A 19,060-nucleotide genomic window follows, 5' to 3' on the forward strand; every position below is an offset into this window, starting at 1 on the left:
TAACAACTTACATCTCCATCCATCCATCCATTTTCTACCGCTTGTCCCTTTCGGGGTCGCTGGAGCGTATCTCAGCTGCATTCGGGCGGAAGGCAGGGTACACCCTGGACAAGTCCCCACCTCATCACAGGGCCAACACAGATAGACAGACAACATTCTCTTATTATTAGAATCAAATGACAGCAGTCATTTCCATTTCTAATATAAGTGTTTAGGCCCACTTATAATGACAATAACAAAAAATATTGTTTTTCATGAACTGTGTACTTGTATTGTTTGTCTGGGTGGAGGTCCTGCTTTGGAAATAATTTGTACCCCTTTCAGACATTGCATTTAGTTCCCATTAAAACATTCACATGTTGCACAATGAGATGTAAGCAGGGGATCATGTGTACATTCCTGCAACTTCCTGTTTGTAAAAAATATATTTTTATTAGTATTTATTTAATATACTAACAGCATTTAATGATTAATATTTATAAATTAAGATTCCTAATAAATGACACTAGAATAAGCACACATTTGATTGGTAAATTATAGTGTAACGACCTGGAATGACACTTTATGTGTGGTGTTGGAGTTGTCCGACTTTTTGTGTGGCTGTAAACGCATCACTGGCTAAGTGCCATATGTGCAAGTGTTGGCGCACGTGAGAGAGCGAGCGGCTGCTGTTGATATAACAAAGTTGCTTTTGGTCTGGTTTGTACTGCAGAAAATGACCAGTTTTGCTAGATATCATTTTTTTTTACTAATGTTTTGGTGATGTGTTTATGGCCGACAGTAAAGAGTTTTGCTCAGTAAAGTGATGGATGGAATTCATGTCCTCAAAGCGTCTCGACAGACGTTACAATATTTGAACAATGATGACGAAAACGGTTTTCTCTGTCGTGTCCGTGTCGTGTCGAAAATTGTTATGCGCTTATTTTTTTATTTGATTTTGTGCATGGCATAGATTTGCCGTGCGCAGAGGACGCTTGAGCAGTGCGCAATTGCACATGCGCGCTCCTGAGAGGGAACGTTGCTGTCAATTCTCTTATATACTCTTTCATTCTAGACTTCTAGAGTGTTTGATTATCACATCACTCTAAATGTATAGACTATAAAGTTCACAAACATAAAGAGGGATCCTAGTGGGCCAGGCCAATCTTTCCTTATCTCTAAACTAAAACTGGGGAAATGTGTAGTGTTCTGGGTTTCAGACATGATTTTGTATAAGAATTACTTGAGGAAGAAAATGCCTGGTTAGACTTTGTGTATGTAGTGTGTGCCTTTCTTGGTTTACATCTATGCTGTTATTATGCTGTTTGTTACTTATGTATGTTATGTTGCAGCTATTTAAAATAGTTTTGTCAATTTGTTCTGGCCAGAAACAAATTGGCCTTTGTAACATATCTTTGTCTTTGTGTGTTGTATGTAGACCACATGGCTTAGCAGAGTTGAGTGATGCAAATGCATGTCAAGTTGATCAACAGATTGTATTATTCTCCAGTGCAATAACAGTACTGAAATGAAGGCTAAAAGGGCATTAATTGGAGCTTTAAAAAAAGGGGGAAAAAAGAAGTAACTAAATAGTTACTTTTCACAGTAACGCATTACTTTTTGGTGTAAGTAACTGAGTTAGTAACTGAGTTACTTTTGAAATGAAATAACTAGTAACTGTAACTAGTTACTGCTTTTCAGTAACCAACCCAACACTGTTAATGACACGAAATGTTGATTGTTATGGTAAATGGGTTATACTTGTATAGCGCTTTTCTACCTTTAAGGTACTCAAAGCGCTTGGACACTATTTCCACATTCACCCATTCACACACACATTCATACACTGATGGCGGGAGCTGCCATGCAAGGCCCTAACCACGACACAACGGACGTGACAAGGTTGGTAGGTGGGGATTGAACCAGGAATCCTCAGATTGCTGGCCGCGCCACGCCGTTCCCCCCGTTGTTACGATCATGCTTTGATTGTCAAAGATGTTTAGTAACATCTGTGATATTTCTGCCTGAATAAATGTTTCTGATATACTGTACATTACATTTTGTACAAGTTAATGGTATTCATATCTCTGCATGAAAATGTTTTAACCTTCACATTTATTTAAAAAAAAAAAATTGTATTCAGCCTGCTAATCATTCTGTAATTGAGGACCCCCCACCCCCAGAACACATATTCCTCAACTGATGTACTAGCATTTATTTAGGTGCAAACATCACAGAATAACATTACAAAACATCTTTGACAAAGCATGATCGTAATGTAAGACTTTTTTTTTTTCTTAATGTATACCAGATGTAGCGCTTTTTTATGATTCCGGAAAAGTGTGTGATTGGTTTGAAAAAAAGTATTGACATGTAGAGATGTCCGGTAATATCGGCCTGTCGGCCGATAAATGCTTTAAAATGTAATATCGGAAATTATTGGTATCGTTTTTTTAATTATCGGTATCGTTTTTTTTTTTTTTCTTTAAATTAAATCAACATAAAAAACACAAGATACACTTACAATTAGTGCACCAACCCAAAACACAACCCTCCCCCATTTACACTCATTCACACTCATTCACACAAAAGGGTTGTTTCTTTCTGTTATTAATATTCTGGTTCCTACATTATATATCAATATATATCAATACAGTCTGCAAGGGATACAGTCCGTAAGCACACATGATTGTGCGTGCTGCTGGTCCACTAATAGTACTAACCTTTAACAGTTAATTTGACTCATTTTCATTAATTACTAGTTTCTATGTAACTGTTTTTATATTGTTTTACTTTCTTCAAGAAAATGTTTTTAATTTATTTATCTTATTTTATTTTATGAATTTTAAAAAAAAGTACCTTATCTTCACCATACCTGGTTGTCCAAATTAGGCATAATAATGTGTTAATTCCACGACTGTATATATCGGTATTGGTTGATATCGGTATCGGTAATTAAAGAGTTGGACAATATCGGAATATCGGATATCGGCAAAAAGCCATTATCGGACATCCCTATTGACATGTTTTGATGTTGGATCGACTGTTAGCAATAAAAATTTAAAAAAGGCCCCTTTTGACTTCCTGCCTACCTACAGTCTTTAATTTCTGTTGAGCTTTTATGCCATCTTACTTGATAAAGCAGTAACAATAACAATCTAAATTTCATGTTATGTTACCTCAGTTCTTCTCAAAAAGTGGGGCTTTAAACTTTATGTAGAGGTGTAAAGTAATAAGTTGGTAACTTTTATAAACAGGTGCATAGTAATATATTTGTATTAGAGCTGTTAAGATAAACAAGTTAACTCATGTGATTAATCACAGAAAAATATGGCATTAATCACAAACACACTGAGATTAATCATGCAATTTATTTTGATTGTACAAACTCTTTTACCTTAACCGCTATACGGTTAGTGATTAGATCAATGTTTATGTCGGTACAAAAATGAGTGAAGAGAATCTGACTAGTGTGCTCGCTGGCATATTTTACTCCAAAATACAGCCTGAAAGAACTTTAGACAAAACTGTTACAAGGTTGTGTGCAAATACATGACATGCATTCAAGTAAAAAGTAAAAAAAAAAAACGCTCCTGGATGACATTCCATACTTGCCAACCCTCCCGGATTTTCCGGGAGACTCCCGAAATTCAGCGCCTCTCCCGAAAACCTCCCAGGACAAATTTTCTCCCGAAAATCTCCCGAAATTCCGGCGGACCTGAGTGACATGTCGACAGCCTGTTTTCACGTCCGCTTTCCCACAATATAAACAGCGTGCCTGCCCAATCACGTTATAACTGTAGAATGATCGAGGGTGAGTTCTTGGTTTCTTATGTGGGTTTATTGTTAGGCAGTTTCATTAACGTCCTCCCAGCGCGGTAACAACACACAACAACAGCAGTCACGTTTTCGTCTACCGTAAAGCAGTTCGTCTGCCGTAAACAGCAATGTTGTGACACTCTTAAACAGCACAATACTGCCATCTAATGTACATGCATAAGTGACAATAACATCTACGGCTTTTAAAGAGTGCAGTGCACAACTGCGCACACAACAAGGAGATGAAGCAGAATGCATCATCAGAGAGGGTGTTCAGCATGGTTAGAAAAATAGTGACGGAGAATAGAACAAGGATGGACAATTCAACCCTTAACTCAACAATGAGTAGATGAGTGTTATGTGTGTGTATATGTGTAAATAAATGAACACTGAAATTCAAGTATTTCTCTTAGTTATATATATAATAAAATAAATATATATATATAGCTAGAATTCACTAGCTAAATTCACTAAATATACTCCTCCCCTCTTAACCACGCCCCCAACCACGCACCCGCCCCGCCCCAACCACGCCCCCCGCCTCCCCTCAACCCCCCACCTCCCGAAATCGGAGGTGTCAAGGTTGGCAAGTATGACATTCTGACAATAAAATTGCATTTACGTACAAATAATGGGGTCTTTTCTTGAGAAAATTTCAACTATGCAAGCGAATAATCATCTGTGATTTATCCAAATTCCCAAAATGTGATTAATTCAATTAAATAAATTAATTATTTGACAGCTCTAGTTTGTATACGTTATGCACAGGTGCATAGTATTGTGTTTGTGTACTTTATTTGCAGGTGCATAGTAATATGTCTGTAAACTTTAAGTGCAGGTGCATAGTAAATATATAAGTAAACTTTATGTACAGGTGCATTGTAATATGCGCATACACTTTATGTACAGGTGAATAGTAATATGTTTGTAAACTTTGAGTACAGTAATATATGTCTATAATTTATGTAAAGGTGCATAGTAATATGTATATACTTTATATATAGGTGCATGTTAATGTGTACAGTATATGCTTTATGTATAGGTGCATAGTAAATATATTAGTAAACTTTATGTACAGGTGCATTGTAATATGCGCACACACTTTATGTACAGGTGCATAGCAATATGTTTGTAAACTTTGAGTACATCACAGGTGCATAGCAATATGTTTGTAAACTTTATGTACAGGTGCATAGTAATACCGGTATGTATATACTTTATATATAGGTGCATGTCAATGTGCTTCATGTATAGGTGCATAGTAATATGTTTGTAAACTTTAAGTACAGTACAGGTGCATAACACCAGGCCCGGCCCTAACCAATCTGGCGCCCTAAGCAAGATTTTAGGTGGCGCCCCCCCACATCGGCAGTGAAGTGTATATACTCACAAGAAACCGAATAGCTTTGTCTTTGACCTTTTTTTTTTACTTACAACCAGAGGTGGGTAGTAACGCGCTACATTTACTCCGTTACATTTACTTGAGTAACTTTTGGAATAAATTGTACTTCTAAGAGTAGTTTTAATGCAACATACTTTTACTTTTACTTAAGTATATTTATAGAGAAGGAACGCTACTTTTACTCCGCTACTTTTATCTACATTCAGCTCGCTACTCGCTACTAATTTTTATCGATCTGTTAATGCACGCTTTGTTTGTTTTGGTCTGTCAGACAGACCTTCAAAGTGCCTGCCTTACTGGTGACGTTTCACTTCGTTCCACCAATCAGATGCAGTCACTGGTGACGTTGGACCAATCAAACAGAGCCAGGTGGTCACATGACCTGACTTAAACAAGTTGAAAAACTTATTGGGGTGTTACCATTTAGTGGTCAATTGTACGGAATATGTACTGTACTGTGTATCATAAAAGTTCCAATCAATCAATAAAAAGTGTGAAGGAAAAAATATACTTTTTTTATTTCAACCGTACATCCCGTCAAAGCCTCAAGACTGACCGCACATGAGGACGTTCCTGTCTTCACAATAAAAGTGCCGCTCCATCGCGCCTGCGCTTTCAAAACAAGGGTCTCCGAAAGCCAGCGCAAACAAGCTAGCAAGCTACGGAGTTTGACGCCAATATATTTCTTGTAAAGTGTATAAAAACGAATATGGAAGCTGGACAAATAAGGTGCCAAAAACCAACCACTTTCATGTGGTATTAGACAGAAAGGAGGAACTTTTCTTCTCCTCCATTTGAAAACGTGGACGTTATCATCACTACTGTCTGATTACAATCAACGCAAGTCATCAGAATCAGGTAATACACCAACTTATATTCTAGTCTGCATGAAAGAAAGGAATCTATATGTTAAACATGCATGTATATTCATTAAAACATCTTTAACATGTAAACAAAAACAGCAAAATAAATACATATAAATTATATACTGTATACATTAATGTATATGTATGTATATATATATATATATATATATATATATATATATATATATATATATATATATATATATATATATATATATATATATATATATATATATATGTATGTGTGTGTGTGTATGTTACTCATCAGTTACTCAGTACTTGAGTAGTTTTTTCACAACATACTTTTTACTTTTACTCAAGTAAATATTTGGGTGACTACTCCTTACTTTTACTTGAGTAATAAATCTCTAAAGTAACAGTACTCTTACTTGATTACAATTTCTGGCTACTCTACCCACCTCTGCTTACAACTATACCTAATATATAAAGGGGTGGAAAAGTGACTATTACCTGCAGGGCAAACATTAGCTAATCACCGTGCGTGACTGCTCGCTGACTGCTCGCTGACTGCTCGCTGTTTCGAAAAAGCTAAGTATCGTTCTATTTGTGTGCTTTTAAATTGTTCTGCAGCTTTCTTTATTACTTTCTCAACATATTTAGTAGTACTATTTAACTTGCAAATCACCCGATCTCTGTCTCACCACCCCTCCCGCAGCTAGCTAGCAGCTAGCTGCTAAGCTAACGAAGCTAGCGCGGAGAAAGGCGTCGCCGGGCGCCGGTCAGAAGGAGTCTACTCCTGCACACCGTGACCAGGACTTCTCGGAAGACAGCAGGAACTTCACTCGGTGACAGAAAACACCGTGAGTATGGCTTCCTGCGCGTCTTGCACCTTACTCACGGAGAGGCTGGCTCTGCTAGAGGGCCGTGTCCGCCAGTTAGAGCAGAGTAATCTCGTAACTTTAGATGCTGCGGACACATCTGCTAGCGTTAGCTGTAGCGAGCTAACTAGCCCAGCCTGTAGTAGTCCTAAGCGGCCTACAAGCTACGGTGTACCGGTTGAGACGCATAATAGATTTAGCTCTTTAGCTAGTCCTACACCCCAGTCTACCGGGCACCACACCTTAGTCATAGGGGACTCCATCACCCGAAACATAAAGCTTAGCAAACCAGCCACAATTAAGTGCATCCCGGGGGCCCGAGCACCTGACATTGAGGCTAATCTTAGGGAGCTAACTCGCAACAGGCCTAGTAAACACGTACGACAGGCTAATCGCACCACTAGTTATGCGAATATAGTTGTACACGTTGGCTCCAATGACACTAGAATGAGACAGTCAGAGATTACAAAGAGAAACATAGCCAGGACTTGTGATCTCGCTAGAAAGATGTCCAGGCATCGAGTAATTGTCTCTGGCCCCCTGCCTGCGAGAGGCAATGATGAGAGATATAGCAGATTAGTCTCGCTTAACAAGTGGCTGGCTAGCTTCTGTAGACAACAGGGACTAACGTTTATTGATAATTGGCCCTCTTTCTGGGGCAAACCAGGCTTGCTGATGAGGGACGGCCTTCACCCTAACCAGGAAGGCGCCATCATCCTGTCTAAGAATATAGACTACTGTTTAAGTCACATTTGACTAACTACACTAGAGCAAGCCCGGTCACAGGCAATTACAGAGCCTGCTAGTACGGGTGAGGAGTCAGTTAAGCTAGAACTAGCCAGCACCAGGCTGGATAATTCCTGTACGCATAGCAATTTTCTTAGAATAACACACAACTCACATAATGTGTTTTCTGTTGTGAATGTGTCAAGGGTAGATATGCATTCTACTGAGGTGGCAAATCATGATGCGTTCAGTCGATCGCAGCATCAAGCAAACAATCTGAAAATTCCCGTCGTATCAATTCCTAGATATGGTCGAAACTATTTAAAGTGCACTACGTATAATAAACGCAACATTATTAATATTGCTACTACGGATAATTTAAACAAAAACTCGTCAAAACAGCCCAATACTTATAATATGGGCTTTTTAAACATAAGATCATTGTCTCCCAAAACGTTATTAGTTAATGAGGTCATTAGAGACAACAATCTTAACGTCATTGGTCTTAGCGAAACCTGGCTCAAACCAGACGAATTTTTTGCGCTAAATGAGGCATCTCCTCCTAACTATACGAATGCGCATATTGCCCGTCCCCTTAAAAGGGGTGGGGGGTCGCACTAATATACAATGAAAACTTTAACCTTACCCCTAACCTAAATAATAAATACAAATCGTTTGAGGTGCTTACTATGAGGTCTGTCGCACCGCTGCCTCTCGATATGGCTGTTATCTACCGCCCCCCAGGGCCCTACTCGGACTTTATTAATGAATTCTCAGAGTTCGTTGCTGATCTAGTGACGCACGGAGACAATATAATCATAATGGGGGACTTTAATATCCATATGAATAACCCATCGGACCCTCAGTGCGTGGCGCTCCAGACTATAATTGATAGCTGTGGTCTTACACAAATAATAAATGAACCTACGCATCGCAACGGCAATACGATAGATCTAGTGCTGGTCAGGGGTGTCACCACCTCCAAAGTTATGGTACTCCCGTATACTAAAGTAATGTCCGATCATTACCTTATAAAATTCGAAGTTCTGACTCATTGTCAACAAACTAATAATAATAATAATAACTGCTATAGCAGCCGCAACATTAATGCCGCTACAACGATGACTCTTGCTGACCTACTGCCTTCGGTAATGGCACCATTCCCAAATTATGTCGGCTCTATTGATAACCTCACTAACAACTTTGACAATGCCCTGCGCAAAACCATTGATAGTATAGCACCGCTAAAACAAAAAAGGGCCCCTAAAAGGCGCACCCCATGGTTTACAGAGGAAACCAGAGCTCATAAATTATCATGTAGAAAGTTGGAACGCAAATGGCGCGCGACCAAGCTTGAGGTTTTCCATCAAGCATGGAGTGATAGTTTAATATCGTATAAACGCATGCTTACCTTAGCTAAAGCTAAATATTACTCAAATCTCATCCGCCTCAACAAAAACGACCCTAAATTTTTGTTTAGTACAGTAGCATCGCTAAGAAAATTGAACTCATTAGAAAGGAGATTAAAGATAACGCATCCCAGCTACAACTGGGTTCTATGAACACAGATACAACTGTATCTACGACGGATACTGCAATACAAAATAGTCTCTCTCTTTTTGATGAAATAACATTAGAGGAACTATTACAGCGTGTAAGTGGGATAAAACAAACAACATGTTTACTTGACCCACTTCCTGGGAAACTTATCAAGGAGCTTTTTGTATTATTAGGTCCATCAGTGCTAAATATTATAAACTTATCACTTTCCTCTGGCACTGTTCCCCTAGCATTCAAGAAAGCGGTTATTCATCCTCTGCTCAAAAGACCTAACCTTGATCCTGACCTCATGGTAAACTACCGACCGGTGTCCCACCTTCCCTTTATTTCGAAAATCCTCGAAAAAATTGTCGCACAGCAGCTAAATGAACACTTAGTGTCTAACAATCTCTGTGAACCTTTTCAATCCGGTTTCAGGGCAAATCACTCTACGGAGACAGCCCTCGCAAAAATGACTAATGATCTACTGCTAACGATGGATTCTGATGCGTCATCTATGTTGCTGCTTCTTGATCTTAGCGCTGCTTTCGATACCGTCGATCATAATATTTTATTAGAGCGTATCAAAACACGTATTGGTATGTCAGACTTAGCTTTGTCGTGGTTTAACTCTTATCTTACTGACAGGATGCAATGCGTCTCCCATAATAATGTGACCTCGGACTATGTTAAGGTAACGTGCGGAGTTCCTCAGGGTTCGGTTCTTGGCCCTGCACTCTTAAGTATTTACATGCTGCCGCTAGGCGACATCATACGCAAATACGGTGTTAGCTTTCACTGTTATGCTGATGACACCCAACTCTACATGCCCCTAAAGCTGACCAACACGCCGGATTGTAGTCAGCTGGAGGCGTGTCTTAATGAAATTAAACAATGGATGTCCGCTAACTTCTTGCAACTCAACGCCAAGAAAACGGAAATGCTGATTATCGGTCCTGCTAAACACCGACATTTATTTAATAATACCACCTTAACATTTGACAACCAAACAATTACACAAGGTGAATCAGTAAAGAATCTGGGTATTATCTTCGACCCAACTCTCTCGTTTGAATCACACATTAAGAGTGTTACTAAAACGGCCTTCTTTCATCTCCGTAATATCGCTAAAATTCGTTCTATTTTATCCACTAGCGACGCTGAGATCATTATTCATGCGTTCGTTACGTCTCGTCTCGACTACTGTAACGTATTATTTTCGGGTCTCCCTATGTCTAGCATTAAAAAATTACAGTTGGTACAAAATGCGGCTGCTAGACTTTTGACAAGAACAAGAAAGTTTGATCATATTACGCCTATACTGGCTCACCTGCACTGGCTTCCTGTGCACTTAAGATGTGACTTTAAGGTTTTACTACTTACGTATAAAATACTACACGGTCTAGCTCCGTCCTATCTTGTCGATTGCATTGTACCATATGTCCCGGCAAGAAATCTGCGTTCAAAGAACTCCGGCTTATTAGTGATTCCCAGAGCCCAAAAAAAGTCTGCGGGCTATGGAGCGTTTTCTATTCGGGCTCCAGTACTATGGAATGCCCTCCCGGTAACAATTAGAGATGCCACCTCAGTAGAAGCATTTAAGTCCCATCTTAAAACTCATTTGTATACTCTAGCCTTTAAATAGCCCCCCTGTTAGACCAGTTGATCTGCCGTTTCTTTTCTTTTCTCCTCTGCTCCCCTTTTCCTTGAGGGGGGGGGGGGGGGGGGGGCACAGGTCCGGTGGCCATGGATGAAGTGCTGGCTGTCCAGAGTCGGGACCCGGGGTGGACCGCTCGCCTGTGCATCGGCTGGGAACATCTCTGCGCTGCTGACCCGTCTCCGCTCGGGATGGTGTCCTGCTGGCCCCACTATGGACTGGACTCTTACTATTATGTTGGATCCACTATGGACTGGACTCTCACAATATTATGTCAGACCCACTCGACATCCATTGTAATGTAATGTTGTAACAAATAATATTTCTATTAAATAGGCTTTAATTTGCATTTTAATTAACGTGGGATTATTTTTTGTATTTAGAAATAATAGTACCAACTTTTTTTTTTTTTTTTCTCCAACATTTGTGGCACTGGCGTGGCGCCCCCTGATGGACGGCGCCCTTAGCATTTGCCTATACGGCCTATGCCACGGGCCGGCCCTGCATAACACCATGTTGGTAAACTTTATGTACAGGTGCATAGTAATATGTTTGTAAAGTTTATGTACAGGTGCATCCAGCTGCAATTAAACTCCTACAAATGGAAATGACTGAGGAAACCCTAACCCTAACCCTAACCCTAACCCTAACCCCAGGGACGTGCACATGATTATAGAGGGGCAGGGGCTCAAAGTCAGAAAAGGGCAGGACATTTTTTTTTGGTCCTTTACACAATATGGAAATTAATGTAAAATTAAATTTGCTAATAGGAAGCTAACTACTTAGCTGTGTGTCCTTTGTAGGTAAAAGTGATTGACATTTCTTTTGTGTCAACAAATTATTGTCATAAAGAGTTAATTCACATGATCATAGGCTTGGAAGACATGAAAAACAACATAACACTGGTTTATTATTAGGCTATTTATTGTTAAAGATAAGCACTTTAATATTGAACATTGAACAGTGCAACATCTCAGGTGTGACACTTTCTGAGGTCTGTGGTCTTTCTTGAATTCTGGTGCCAGTACTTGGTTTTAGCCATGCATTAAGAGGTCTGCTACCCTTAGCTGCTTCCTGGCGCTCCTTCTCCTTCCTCTTCTGTATCCTTTTTTTTTTTGGCATTGTGCTGCAGGCATAATCAACATGAATCAAGTTTAAATACAGATGGTAATATTCCTAACAGATAACCTACATCTTATATCCCCAGAATGCTGAAATTATTATTACTATTAATAATAATAATAGTTATTATTATTGTTATTATTATCATTATTATTATTATTTTGTTAACCCCCACAGTAATAGCAAAGTCACAATAAACTTTATATTTAAACCTCTACTGTGAGAGAAACGTGATCCGCCGTAAACACCGTGCATTTTATTTTGAAAATTAACCCGGTGTTTTATTTTGTATTTTGTACACTACTTCCTGTCCCGCACGATCCGCTCTGCTCTGTGCGGATTGATGTGCCGTGCTCAATTGATGCGCCGCGCTCCGACGTCCGGCAAAAACAGAAGCTGACACATTGAATAATAGAAAAATACAGTTTTTTTATGAAATATTACCCATATTAGATGCTGAATAAGTGGACGGCGACTAGACCATAACTCACAGGTTCAAGTTGCTCCACTGTCACGTCTCCACGGGGGCGCAGTTGGCTCTCTCTCTCTCTCTCCTCTCACTTACTCACTCACTCGCCCTCTCTCTCTCTGGCGGAAGCGGCAGGCTCAAAAAACCCGGTATTACAAGAAAACGTGGAGTTTTTGTACCGCTGTTTTTTTTGTTTTTTGTTTTTTTTTACATCCCTGACAGGAATGTATTAATGTCGTTCAAAGAAAAAAAAACCCCAAAAAAACACACACACACACAGGCAGAGGGCACTTTTTAAGACGAGACAAAAAAGGGCAGGGGCTCAAGCACCCATAGGGCCCTATGTGTGCACGTTCCTGCCTAACCCTATGATTGGCGTAAGGCAAATGAAACAACTGACATCAATTGGAACAATATAAATTGATCAGTTGGTTACGAAGCTGAGATAACCACAAACACCTTTGGGACCATTGGATTTTATTTGAGGCGTAGAAATTCCTTGCAGAAGCAAAAAACATGCATTAACATACCAGCACAAAGCCAAGGTTAGTGAACCCGGACTTTACTCGCTTATTAGCCCTAACTACCTCTTTGCAAATATCTGTCCCGCTTTGGCACACAGACCTCTAATAAGAAGCAGCTAACAACCGGTCATTATGGGGGCTTGAGCAGGAGATTTACAAATCCTAGCTTCAGTGGATGTTGGACAAGCTTGAAAATGCTTATTCCATCAAGGGCAAGAAGGAGCCGCGTGATAAAATGCTGTGATTTATTCGCGGCGGCTGATAATTACTGGTGTCTTGTCAGCTGTCAAGAATGAACGGACGGAGAGTCAAAGTCTGTCGTCTGCACCGTCTTTACAACACTGCAATAAATCTTAACTGTTTGTAAAGCCATAAATCCACAGCATGCGGTAAAGGCTGCGCTCTCCTCGGAACTGAGGGGCATTAGTCGGACATTTCAAACTCTTTTACTTTGAAGAGGTATGCGGGGGTTAATCAAAAGGTGTGGACATGACTTCAACCTCAATGGATCATAGGGGAACATAAAACTAACTCTGTCAAAAATGTTTCTTTTTGCATTTTAAATTATTGCGATTAATCAAAAAAATAACTTCTGTAAATAATTTATATTATCTTTAGAAAATACCCCATTATATTGACACAAATGTTATCGTCAGAATGCCATACAACATTTAAAAAAAACGTCTTACCTGAAAGCACATGATGTATTTTGCTCAAAAACAGTGCTATCTAATGAACCATTATTTTTTTGTTTTTTTAATTGAATTTCACCATCATTCGGAATCTCCTCACTCATCTTTGCACTGACTTATGCATTGACCTGATCATCAGTGTTCGAACATGTCCAGGAGGTCCAATTAGTCCTTTAATGGTTACTAAAGTATCGTTTTTAGTTGTTTTTTTTAAAGCCGAGAAGTGTTGGTTTCATTCGGCATCCAACCCTTTTTTGGGATTCATTTTGAAGAGTCAACTTAGACCTGATCCAGCAAAGATCAAAGCGGTGGTCAACTGGCCTACTCCCATATCAAGGAAGCACTTTCAAAGGTTCCTGGGATTCGGCAATTTCTACCCTCGTTTTATTCGTCATTTTAGTCGAGTCTTGGAACCGCTGACTAAGCTGACATCCAATAAAGTCCTGTTTGTCTGGACATCTGAGGCAAGTTCTGCTTTTTGACTCTCAATAAATGATTTACCTCAGTCCCTGTACTTGGTTATCCTGACCGTTCTCCACAATTTTTTGTTGAGGTGCATGCCTCTAACACGGGTGTGGAGGCCGTCCTTTCCCAGCGCTCTTCCATGGACCAGAGGCTGCACCTCTGCACTTTCTTCTCACGTCGCTTGACCCCTGCAGAACGGAATTACGACATTAGCAAAGGAGAGCTTCTGGTCGTCGTCCTGAACATTCAGGAATGAAGGCATTAACTGGAGGGGCGGATCTGCCTTTTGTCATTTACACATACCATAAGAACTTGCCATACTCATACTTGCCAACCCTCCCGATTTTCCCGGGAGACTCCCGAATTTCAGTGCCCCTCCCGAAAATCTCCCGGGGCAACCATTCTCCCGATTTCCACCCGTACAACAATATTGGGGGCGTGCCTTAAAGGCACTGCCTTTAACGTCCTCTCTCACCTGAAACCTTCACCCCTTAACAGCCGCATGCTGTCCAGGCGTCCGCTTTTCCTCCATATAAACAGCGTACCGGCCCAGTCACCAAATAATGTAGCGTTGGACGGGTTTAACAATGGTCTTTGCTTGAAGATGTCAAGAAATGCTGACACGTTGTATGATCTTTTAACTGGTTTAATGATAACGCAAGGCATACTTGGTCAACAGCCATACATGTCACACTGACGGTGGCTGTATTAACAACTTTAACACTGTTACTAATATGCGCCACACTGTGAACCCACACCAAACAAGAATGCCAAACACATTTCGGGAGAACATCCGCACCGTAACACAACATAAACACAACAGAACAAATACCCAGAATCCCTTGCAGCAGTAACTCTTCCGGGACGCTACAATAACATCTACGGCTTTTGGAGCTCAGTGCACAACTGCCCACACAACAAGAAGGAGACGAAGCGGAAGAACGAAGATGAGACATGGCGACGACGAGTAAGAAGAAGAAATACGCTTGCAAGTTCCAAAATGATTGGAAAAAATAATTTAATTTCATCCAGAAAAGCTCGAAGGGGTATGTATGCTGCCTGCACCTCAACCCACCCCCCAACCCCCGCCCACGCAACCCCACCCCCCCAACCTCTCAGTATTGTGGCTGTTGTGATGATCTGCATATAGTCTGCATATTCATTAAGAAAAACATGCTAAATGGATTGTGTTTCTTTATTTTGCTCACTTAAGAGACACAATCCTCTGCGCAAGTTTGCACGAGTTTTAGTAAGTTAAAGTTAAAAGTTCAAGTCCCAACAATAGTCACACACACACTAGGTGTGGTGAAATGATCCTATTGCATTTGACCCATCCCTATGTTCACCCATCTGGGAGGTGAGGGGAGCAGTGAGCAGCAGCGGTGGCCGCGCTCGGGAATCATTTTGGTGATTCAACCCCCAGTTCCAACCCTTGATGCTGAGTGCCAAGCAGGGAGGCAATGGGTCCCATTTTTATCGTCTTTGGTATGACTCGACTGGGGTTTGAACTCACGACCTTCCAGTCACTCTAACCACAAGGTCACTGAACGGGTTCTACACGCAAAGCTTTAGTAAATCGGGTCCTTTTTGTATAACAATTGCCTCTGGAAGCCACAGTGGTATTAACAGGATGCATTGCACTAATCAGTCAGATTACCACAGACAGTAGCAATAATTTGATTGTACCAAACTAAAACCAACACAAAATAAAACATTAAAGATGCATGATAACACAGTCAAAAGTGATTATTGTAAAGGCAACAAGGCATGATGGGAAACGCTTGCCCCTGTGACTCATGCAACTCTTCCCGATTCTGCGGAACACTCACTGAATTTTCCCCTGTATACCGACATCCAGGCTGAAGTTAAAAACCGTCTGGATTTCGATATTTTTGCGTGTGTAAAAAATATATTGTAGCTATTGCCCAGATGATGAGAAGATGGTCGTTCAACAATCACTATGTTAAGACAGCGTCCACAGCCATCTCAGCGGCTATATCCCATAGCACAGTACCTCACCCTCTGTTTCCTTCTTCTCACTACTCACGACACATGGAAGAATCATGGGTCCTAATTCAGTGATGGGCAAGCTACTTGGAAAATGTAGTAAGCTTGCTACAAGTTACTCTCGATTAAATGTAGCTCGGCTATAGATGAAGCTATCCCCAGAGAATTGTAGCAAGCTACACTACAAGCCACACAGCAAAAGTAACTTGCCACATCAAAGCTACATTGAACGGCATTTATATCTATAGGCCCACATGTGTAATATTAATGTTAATGTAACTGAGAGTGTACAAATGGACCAATAAGGGTCCATTACTATTAACTATCTGTCATCTACCTCTAGGTTTCCCCCGCACCCTACTGTAGGTATTTAATTGGTTTGCCTTTTCTTTGGCCCACCCCTATAATGGTAATAATTTTCTCTGCCTTGAGTAAAAAAAAAAACAGCATCTATCTATTTCTTGACAAAAAAAAAAGACTTGTGTGTTGTTTGGGAACAGATAGTAATGGTTATGTGCAGTCAAACTTTTAATGAACTCAACTCACCTGAAAATGTGTTCCTAAATTTGTGTTGGATGTCTTAGATCAGTGGTTCTTAACCTGGGTTCGGTCGAACCCTAGGGGTTCGGTGAGTCGGCCTCAGGGGTTCAGTGGAGGTCAAGACACACCCGACTCATCGTGTAAATAAAAACTTTTCCCTATCGGCGTATTACGGATACGGCAACAGCTGACTGGTTTGCAGGTGTGTAATTTGTTGTGAGTTCAGGCACTGTGCTGGTTTTGTTGTTTGAACAAGGTGATGTTCATGCACGGTTCATTTTGTGCACCAGTAAAAAAACATGGTAACACTTTAGTATGGGGAACATATTCACCATTAATTAGTTGCTTATTAACATGCAAATTAGTAACATATTGGCTCTTAACTAGTCATTATTAAGTACTTTGTGGAAATTGATGTTCAGTGTACCACACACACACACACACGCACACACACACACACACACACACACACACACACACACACACACACACACACACACACACACACACACACACACACACACACACACACACACACACACACACACACACACACACACACACACACACACAAAGGAGGAGGACAGACTGTTGGTACACAGAACATCAGATGGTCAAATGTGCAAGAAAATGAGAGCAGACAGTGTTGACAAACAATGTTTGTCAACACTGTGTGGAAATTGATGTTCAGTGTACCACACACACACACACACACACACACACACACACACACACACACACACGCACACGCACACGCACACGCACACACACACGCACACACACACACAGGAGGAGGACAGACTGTTGGTACACAGAACATCAGAGGGTCAAATGTGCGAGAAAATGAGAGCAGACAGTGTTGACAAACAATGTTGCAACCTTGTGTGGGAACCACAGGTGCAAAAACAAAAAAGAAGAATCCCTGTGGGATGCAGAAACTGGCAAATAAATTTTCCGTGCAACGTTCATATTGTTGTTACTCAATAAACATCTGTTCAGTATTTTAACATACAAGTGTTCGATTGTGAGGCATTAAAAGCCACAAAATGCAATGGGTCCATCAGACCCATAAACGCTGGCTGAGTAACAACAATATGAACATCACATAAGGGTTACAAAAAATTTGAAAAAAGCTTTTTACATTGTCATTATAGAATTTTGGAATAAGGCTGTAACATAACAACATTTGGAATAAGTGAAGCCCTGTGAATACTTTCTGGGTGCACTGTACATTACCGTGGCGACACATGTTCATGTGACAAGCATTGCCTGGATTTAGCTGGATTTATGGATTTAAAAGATATTCACAAGTTTTGATGAAACTTCATGTTGCTTAATTGCCACGCAGCCAAGAAAAAAAAGGTATCATGGCAACTTACACAGGGTTAGCGTAGATGGGAGAATACGAATATGAGAAACACTTCAGCGCAAACTGGAAAATAGCGTCCTCTCAGACTGTCGTAAAATAGAACACCTCAAGCAAGGACAAACAAAAACGCAAATATATATTAAAAAAAAGAAGATGTCAGGCTTGCTGTTGTCAGTTTGGTCATGTTTGTGTTTTCCTGTGTTTGGTGTTTTAGTTCCTATCCAGCGCTCTTATTTCTAGTTTCTACTTCCTGTTTTGTATGTTGTCACGCTGTGACTTTATTCCTGCCTCTTTGCACTATTTCCCTCACTGGCTCTTGATTGGCGATCAGTGGACACACCTGTCCCTGATTGCTAATAAAGAGGGATTATAGTCCAGTGTCACCTGCCTCTTGATGCTGGATCAATCAGCATTTCGACCTGCCATTCTCTGCATCTTTGCGGTCACGCTGCAAGCAACGCTCACCAAACCGTGACAAAATAATACACAAAAAAATGCAAAATTTCCTCCACACCAGTGTTAAAAAAGTGCAATAGCACAAATATAGTTAAAAAAATATCTGTCCACATAAAACACATTCACGGACTGTCATGCTTATTTTGTCTAAACCAGTGGTCCCCAACCACCGGGCCGTGGCCTGGTACCGGATCGATTGGTACCGGGCCACACAAGAAATAAAAAATACAAATAAAAAAATATTTATTTTTTATTTATTTATTTATTTTATTTTTTTATTAAATCAACATAAAAAACACAAGATACACTTACAATTAGTGCACCAACCCAAAAAACCTCCCTCCTCATTCACACCCATTCGCACAAAAGGTTTGTTTCTTTCTGTTGTTAATATTCTGGTTCCTACATTATATATCAATATATATCAATACAGTCTGCAGGGATACAGTCCGTAAGCACACATGATTGTATTTGTTTATGACAAAAAAAAACCCAACACCCACCCACCCGATCCGTGGGACAAATTTTCAAGCGTTGACCAGTCCGCAGTTACAAAAAGGTTGGGGACCACTGGTCTAAACTAAAAAAA

The sequence above is a fragment of the Nerophis lumbriciformis genome, linkage group LG09 (genome assembly GCF_033978685.3).
Source record: "Nerophis lumbriciformis linkage group LG09, RoL_Nlum_v2.1, whole genome shotgun sequence".
Lineage (NCBI taxonomy): Eukaryota > Metazoa > Chordata > Actinopteri > Syngnathiformes > Syngnathidae > Nerophis > Nerophis lumbriciformis.